We start from the raw sequence: 8,823 nt of genomic DNA, 5'->3' as shown, positions 1-8,823 counted from the left end.
TTGTCAGGCAAACGTAGCTCTGTCCTTGGAGAACTTCAGGAAACACACGGCCCAATCAAGTGCTCATAAGGGCAATAGGATTTACAAATAAGGCATAAATTATGTTCATCTAAAAGGAAAGGAAGATTAAGAATTATTTGGGCGATTAGGGAGTAGTGGCTGTTTGAAAATAATCCTTTTATCCTTTATTCTTGCGATAATGTGGATTATAGCAGAATACCACAGTTGGAAGAGAAGCTTCCACAAAAGGGGGGGGGGGGGTGATCTTTGAGACTGATAATTTAAGCCATTGCTTGGAATTAAATTTAGCTGGTTCTGGCATTTACAGCATGCCTCACTTGACAAGGTGAAAAAAGCATGGATACACACAGCATTAAATATTAATGCCTTCGCTTGTCACTTAGGAAAAGACGTGTCCCGTGTTTAAAGGGACAGAGGTACTGCTGCCATGAGGGCTCATGTCTGAAGTGCCTGTAAAACCGTACAAAACGTTGACCTGAATGGCAGTTTCTGTCCCAGAGAATGCTTTCTTCGCCTAATTCCTCGGGAACGTAACAGGCTTAGCGTTAGTCTGTCGCGAGAGCGTGACGTAAGGGATTACCGGTAAGATTCGGCACTCTGGGATTACAGGCAAAAATGACACAGTGAAGTGGAGATCAAATTCAGCTCGCTGGTATCGTGTGTCAAAGACGTGAGATCCCCGACTCACAGAGGCTTACGGTTGTGTGTGTGTGTTAGCATCTCCCTGTACGCTTTTCCCTGAAGGTGAGAGGTGTGGCATGCATTAGTACACTGGCGTTTGTTGTAGTGAGTAAGTAACTCTCTCGGTGCTAATATGTGAGGTTTCGTGTGTTTAATCGAGGCTGGTTGTTATTCTGGATCATTAGGTGTAAAGTATCTCGAGTAAACTCACTTCCAGCACAATGCCACGGTCTTAGATCAGTCAGCTAAAGTTATACCGCTAAAGAATATGGACTCATTGTGTTGTCTAAAAGAGCAGCTGGTACTTTCAACAAACAAGGTACAAATTATGTTACTTTAAAACAATTAACATAGGATTGAAATTACCAACATTCTCTTAAATGGACAGTTCACCCAAAAATAAAAATTAATTCCCCCGCATGTTGTTCCAAACCTTGGTAACCAAACAGCTGTTGGTCCCCATTGACTTCCATAATATGGCAAAAAATACTATGCAAGTCAATGGGGACCGGGAATTTGAATTCCCATATTCTTCAAAATATTTTCTTTCAAAATTCATCAAAAGAAGTTCAAGTTTGCCAGCATGGCAGAAAGTAAATTCCATAACATTTTCTCAATTTTTTTTTTTTGCACAAATCGCAGCGTTTACTGCATTCATTTAACCATTCAAACCTGTTGATGAAGGTTTAACCTGTCTGGCACGTCCAGAATTTTGGTAATGGGATTGCAAAAATGGCAAATCTCAGACCCCCCCAAAAAAACAGAAAATAAAATGCTCATTAAATGTACATAAAAAAGGACCGTAATTGTTCATTCCCATTTTACACTCTCTTTGTTGAAAGTGCCAGCTTGCCTCTTTTTGAATCTGATAGGATTTATTTAAGCCACAATCCAGAGAGAAGAAAACGTAGCTCCCCAAAATAAAGGCTTTCGTTTATGTCGAATCACTTTACACCTGGTGCTCCGAAATGGACACGCATAGTTCACGCATACACACAGCTGCCTTTAGCGCCAAAATCAGTGTCCAGCAAGAGGTAAAGACAGAATATGTCTGTTTATGTGTCAGTTTATCAGATACTGTCTGAAGTGCCTTGAAACTTAATCTTCCATGCACTCGTTTTTTTTTATTAAAATGCGTACTATTCACGGATTATTCAAATTTCACCTGCTCAGCAGGATGCCAAATATTACAGAATAATTTACCAAATATCTTGTCAAAATATAAACTATTGCCTTGGTTTTTGTAAAAAATAAAAATAAAAATAATAATAATAATAATAATAATAATAATATGTAAATTGAATGATAGAAATACAACTCCCTGAAGCCCTTTTGTGTGTGAAGCACAGAAAAACAATTATTAATCCTGTTGTAAAAAGCCCATAAATTGACTGAAAAAAAAAAAAAGTAAAATCAGGGTGGCTGTAAAAAAAATAAAAAAAATAATAATAATACAAAGCCATTATTTTCTGCATGTTTTCCACTTTGCATTACAAGTTGAATTAGCACCGGAAGTGTGGTGAGAGTAGCTCTCATAGAGAACTAAAGAGTTCCCAAGAGAGATGGAAGCCATGAGTCTTTTTGCTGTGCTGTATTAAAACTACATCAGGGCTGGGTGTTAACTTGAATATATACAATATATTCATTATTATGTTGTTAGTGACATAAAACATGATGAATATGGACTAACGCCGTTTTTCTAGCCATTAAAACCATGCCAGTAGATCACTTTTGCATGCCTTCTTCCAATTCATGAGCAAAGAAAGTAAATCAGACACCATCCAAGTGAAAATATTGAATGTTTCATGAAGCCAAAATATTTTACAAAAATTTTTTTAGCCCAGCCCTAATCTACATGCTATCTGATGTCTTAGTGCTGGAATGTTCTGGGAATTCTGTGGACCTGTGTGTTTATCTGGCTCTATGTGGTTTGTGGTCAATGGAAGGTGGATATCTGATGTTTTTTCCATCAATGAAACCGATGCTATCTGATGTCTTAGTGCTGGAATGTTCTGGGAATTCTGTGGACCTGTGTGTTTATCTGGCTCGATGTGGTTTGTGGTCAATGGAAGGTGGATATCTGATGTTTTTTCCATCAATGAAACCCCCCTGAAGCCCATCTGGACTCTTGCTGATGAAAATCCCAATGTGCTTGTGAACAGGTGAGACAGTAATAAGCATTTAACATCTTAAAGGCTGTTTATCATCAATGAATCAGTTGTACTAAACTGTAAGAATATCAAGAAGAAAAAAAAACAAGGACCAGTGCAATCGCCCACTAAAAACCCACTCCAAAGGCCCTGTCCCAAACGGCACCATCAGCCTATGCGGTATTCCCTGACAAAGTCTATACTTTGCAGCACAGGTAATTGTGGGCTCAGCAAATGGAGCCTAAACTGAATTCCCAAATGGGAAACCCTATGGCAGGTGTCTCCAACCCCAGAGCTACCGTCCTGCAAAGCTCCAATCCCAATCAAACGCACCAGAACCAGCTACTCAAAGGGTTCAGGGTTACTTAAAAATTTACAGGTAGGTGTGTGGGAGCAGGATTGGAGCTGAAGTCTGCAGGATGGTATCTCTCCTCAGTAGCAGGGTTCGAGATCCCTCTCCTACGGTTTTATAAATTTCACAGACACTCCCGAATGAAGACCACAAGACCTCTGGGTGCCATTTGGGACAAGGCCAGACAATATGTTCTCACTTCAAGCTCCAAGCCCATTGTCCTAGAAGTTTACCCCATCTCCAAGATGGTGTCCTTTCACGTATCCCAATCGAGTTCCCTGCATGCGATCCGAACCAGCCTGAGCTCCAGCTCAACGGCGTCGGGTCGCTCCTGTGGATTGGCGGACAGCATCTCCCGAATCAGTTGTTTCATGCCAGCGTTCATGCTCTTCTTCCGAGCCGGGATGTGGAGCTCCATCTTGGGGTTCTCCAGCAGAGCCTCCCCCAACGGGACTATATCCTCCCCCTGTTGTACGTAGCTCCCTAAGAGCTCCTTCTGAGTCTCTACATCCACAAACGTAATCCGTTCCACCATGGCCCATATGATGACCCCCAAAGCAAAGATATCAGCCTTTGCGGTGTAGTGGCCCTCCCAGACCTCGGGGGCCATGTAGAAGTCCGTCCCACAAGCTGTGGACAAGAAACACTTGTTGACGCTTGCCGGTTCTTCGGGGTTCAAGCCCGAACAGGAGCAGACCTTGCTGAGGCCAAAGTCGGCCACCTTCAGGGTGGGTTCGGGGGACCCGGTCGGGGTTCTGCCCTGCGAGATGAGAATGTTGTCGGGTTTGAGGTCTCGGTGGATGATCTGGTTGCGATGCAGGAAGGCAAGAGCACTGCCCAGTTGCAGCATGAAGCTGGTGTTTGTCTTGCGGCTGGGTTTGCGGGACAGGAGATAGGCGTTCATGTCTCCACCATCGCAGAAGTCCATGACGAACCACAGGTAGTAGGCGCAGTGATATACATAAATACAAAAAAAAAAAAAAAAAGTTACAATCAATTGTTTAAAATGGGACTCTTTAACTTCAGTCCTGGAGGACTAGTGTACTGCAGACTTGCTTGGTACTTTAGTACCATTCCCAGTTTAACCCACCTGTCTGTAAATTGCATGTTGTTTTCAAAATTATCTTAGATTAGCTTGTTCAGGTGTGTTTGGTTAGGGTAAGAACTAAACTCAGCAGGACACTGGCCCTCGAGGGTTGGATTCAAAGAGCCCTGGCATTAAGGGTTCACATTTTGCATACATTTACGCTCTGATAATTGTGGGCAATTTCTGCAGGATTTTTAATGGCCAATTCTACTATCGTCATCCAGAAATTAGAGTGGCTGATGGTTGACAAACACAATTTGATTGCTTTTATTTTACAGAAGTTACTCAATTCAAGAAATGTGTTAACAGAAATTGTGCACTTGCATATCCAACTTTTCATTATGACAAGGCCCCTATATGTCAGGCCCCCTTCTCTTAATCAGCTGGAAATCTAAAGTATTAGGAAAATTAATTTGAAAATAGATATTTTTACAGTTCAACACTGGGGCATATATCACACACTGCAGGGTAATTTCACTTTGGCTACAGAACAACCTAATTAACTCATGACTCAGAGATGAAGTCAGAGACATTATCGTTATTTGAGCATTTCAGAGGGGCTGGGAAAAGTCCTTACACGCTTCTCATGAGCTCAAAAACATACTCCAAAGTTGACAATAAGAAAAGTAAATTAGTTAAATTTGAATGCATGCAAAGTTGTGCAAGACATTAAAGGAGACATATTATGCCCCTTTTTACAATATGTAATATACGTCTCTGGTGTCCCCAGAATGTGTCTGAAGTTTCAGCTCAAAATACTCCACAGATCATTTATTATATCATTTTGAAAATGCTTATTTTGAGTGGAAGCAGAAACACGCTGTTTTTCGGGCTTGTGTTTTTAAATGCAAATGAGCTGCTGCTCCCCACCCCATTTTCCAATTTGCATAAAAGTAAATGCTTGTTACGGTCCATGCACATTTTCCTTGGAGTCACCATTTTTTCCTGACATCATACATTGCGTCTTTATGTAATTAAAGTTTTAGATTTTAGGAGGAAGATGGAAATTGTGACTGAATGGAACACAGTAGTACTCACAAAAACAGAAAAGCACATATAGATAATGGGAAACACTGCCAAACTTCATTAGATTGAGACATTTTTATACTTTGCACCATTAAATTAAAGTACAAGTGTATTTATAATTAATTTCTCACCACTATGCTGGCAGGGGTATTAAGAGTAGCTTTATACATGCTATAAAGTAGAGGTGTCGTACACGAAGGATTGACTTCACAGTGTGTTTGACAAGTATCATATTGACTGAATGATAGGGTAGTCCACACTACACCCATCAAGTTATGCAATTACACAACACAACCAGCTTCGGGTTTATGTTTTCCTCACCACTGCAGGCTATTGCAAAACAGAGCACCAACCTATGAATGCTGAACCATCTGTCTGCACAGGGAACCAATCAGAGCACATCTCTTAAGTCGCTCTCATCTGAAGCACAGCAACAACAACACTGTCCATAGAGGAGATGCGTGTTACTGCTGCACGTCATGTGTTGGTACATTTAACCACATCCTTCCCCTGATACCCTCCACATGGGATTCGCGTTTTAAGATTAGTGCTGCTTTCTCAAAAAGCTCTCAAAACATAAGACTGTTTTCTTTAGATTAAAGGGGTCATACGATGCGATTTCAAGTTTTCCTTTCTCTTTGGATGAGAAGTTAAACGTGAAGGACCTTTACAAGCAGTTTGGGGATTTCTGTGCAAATCTGAAGCACGTTTCCTCTTTGTCATATGTTGACAGAAGATGCTGAAGGCTTTGCACAGACAAACGGCCCTCTGCAGGCTTATAATTATAGCAGCGAGAGTGCTAATCAACCTCATCTCAAAGGCCAGGAATAAAAACCCATTTACTGTGCTCACTTCCACTCAGTCACAACATCTTCATGGGACTTGACCCGACACAAAATGTAACCCAATACTATAAGCACCCACTTATATTACAGAGTGCCATCTGCCTTGTACAATAGTCAAGAGTAGTTTGTACTCCTGCTGCTTTTTTAAGTTCATCATCAGAAAAGCCAGCTAACAGCAATCTAGTTGATTAGGAAGGTGATTTTTTTGGCTTTTTTTTTCAGCAGGATGCATGTGTGACAATGTTTTCACTGTGCTGTACTTCACCTTGCTAACAGTCATAATTAGACTGTCAGAACAGTCAAATCTGCACTGCTTGTGAAGACTTATTCAATAACCAGGCATTTATTCATTGAACCTGTCAATTACACTACTCAAGGGCTGTGCTTACAGTCCATATATTCTTAAGAAACATGCCTGGTCAGTGTCTGGTGGACATAATCCTAAACCCAAAAGTATACAGCGATGCCATAATACTGCCTTTAAGTCCTCCTGGGAAGTTCCCAGAGAAGTAGCAATTACAAAGTAATGTGCGATTTTCAGAAAAAAATGAGTGCAAGACGCTTGGCACTAGGGCTGGGCAAAAAAATCAATTTTCCGATTAATCGGTTTTATTCAATTCACACGGACCGACCGTCACGCAGAGAACACGCGATCATGCAGGATACAAATGCGCACTTCACAAGATCTCAACTAGATTCGACTAAGTCTGCAAGGTTTGTGAAATTAAATGTTCATTAGTCATTCAAAGATTTGTTTAAATTATATTAATGCGTATTTGCTGAATACTGACGGCAAATGAGAAAGTATTATAATGTTTGCCTTTCTATTACTAATAATATTAAAGCAATCATATAATACTTTTTTGTATACATATTAATTCCTTTGTTTAACAGTTCTATCTCATTATTAGACAGACTTATCCACATTAGACAGAACTGTTAACGACGACAGCGAACAAGAGGGAGAATGTGAGCACTGTGTGTTCAGGCGCTGCCGTTCTCAGCACCGTCAAAATAAAAGTCCCGCCTCAAACACATCGGCCAAACAGAAAACCTTATCGGCCGATGCCGATATTTGAAAAATGCCAAATATCGGCCGATATATCGGCCTTGGCGATATATCGGTCGACCACTACTTATGATTATGTTGGAAAGAATGATGGATAATGTAGTTGTCACATAAAAAAAAAGCACAATGGTAAAACAATGCTAAATTAAGCTCTATAGCTACACTTCATCAACAGTATACAAAACAGGGCTGCACAAAATACCAGAATAAAACATGGCTTAGTGTGATTATCTAACTGCAAAAGCTGTGATTTATTTAAATAATTATATGCATGGCATATAATTCATTTACATGCGTGCAGCTCAAAATATATTTATTTATTTGCTGGAAAACTGACAAAATAAAAGCCTGGTTTTTATTTTACAATATTATTACAATATATTTCTTGTTTTTACGTAATAATAATCAGAATGCAAATAATTAAGAATTATTATTTTGAATGGGTAACAAAGAGCAGGAATGTATGAAATCTTGGAAAGAGATTTTCTTTTAAACTGTTCACTTTACAGTTACTGAAAGAGGTTTGATTTGGTTTTTGTGAAGAGTATATAGTGTGCAACACCCTGATTTGCCAAGTTTTTCCACAAATCATTCAGTTATCCCCCACAATTTTCAGAGTAAATGTCATTTAGTTAAATTTTCTATGTAGACTTCCCCACAAAACACCCAAAATTAATCATTCAAATAATCCGATGAAAATTCCTGTATTTTTTCATATAGCAATGAAGAGAAACTAAATGTTCCTATGTCAGTTTTTTTTATTATTATTATTATTATTATTATTATTATTATTATTAAAAACAGCTCCAAAATGGGGCTGAAGATTTTAAAATCTCATCTCCTAAATCCACCAATGATTTCCTCATCTCTATTAATAAACCAAAAACTACTGCAAGTGACATTTCCTCCTTTAGCCACTTCCTGTTTCCTGACAGGATATCGAAGGCACAGCACTAATGTGCAGATAATAAATTATTTATATTTAATTCACATTTCGATCAGCAACTTTCCAAAGTGTCCAGAAATATCCGACTCACTGATTTGAGTTCTACCAGTACGAGTATGTACACAGTAGTAACTATATGAATGTAGTGATTTGCATTTCCTCTTGTTTGCCACTAGGGCTGCAAAACTATTAATCGCATTCAAAAAAAGTTTGTTTACATACTATGTGTGTGTAATGTATATATTTATTATGTATATATAAATACACACACACACACACGTAAATATTAAGGAAAAATAATGTGTTAGGTCTATATATAAAATATTTACATATAATATAAATTACATACAAGTATAAATATATATACACATACAATTTTTTTTTTAAATATGGGTCAAAGACGAAAAAGGGTTTAAGCATAAAAACAATAAGTGTAATACTGCTTTAATCCACCCCCCAAAAAAAGTTTTCTGTTTAATTTAATTGCAATCTTGTTTTTGTTTTTCTGAGCAAAAAATAAATATCATACATTTGTCCCTGATTTACAGAAGACACACACTAAAATGTCATTCAGTGTAACAATCTTGTCAGGCATATTTACAACAAAAATCAATTTATGACATATTAAAAGACTAATTACTTTCAC

General features: G+C 38.7%; 1 pseudogene; it reads right to left on the bottom strand.

Annotated features, from left to right (window-relative positions):
• Positions 1-2,701: 2,701 nt before the first annotated feature.
• The window catches only part of LOC107708697 (serine/threonine-protein kinase pdik1l pseudogene), a 13,126-nt pseudogene continuing 7,004 nt past the window's right edge, over positions 2,702-8,823 (bottom strand).

This window comes from Sinocyclocheilus rhinocerous, unplaced genomic scaffold (genome assembly GCF_001515625.1).
Source record: "Sinocyclocheilus rhinocerous isolate Xijiao unplaced genomic scaffold, SAMN03320098_v1.1 scaffold54, whole genome shotgun sequence".
NCBI classification, from domain to species: Eukaryota; Metazoa; Chordata; class Actinopteri; order Cypriniformes; family Cyprinidae; genus Sinocyclocheilus; species Sinocyclocheilus rhinocerous.
The sequence above is the reverse complement of the archived record's forward strand: the minus strand, read 5'-3'. Positions and strand labels throughout refer to the sequence as shown.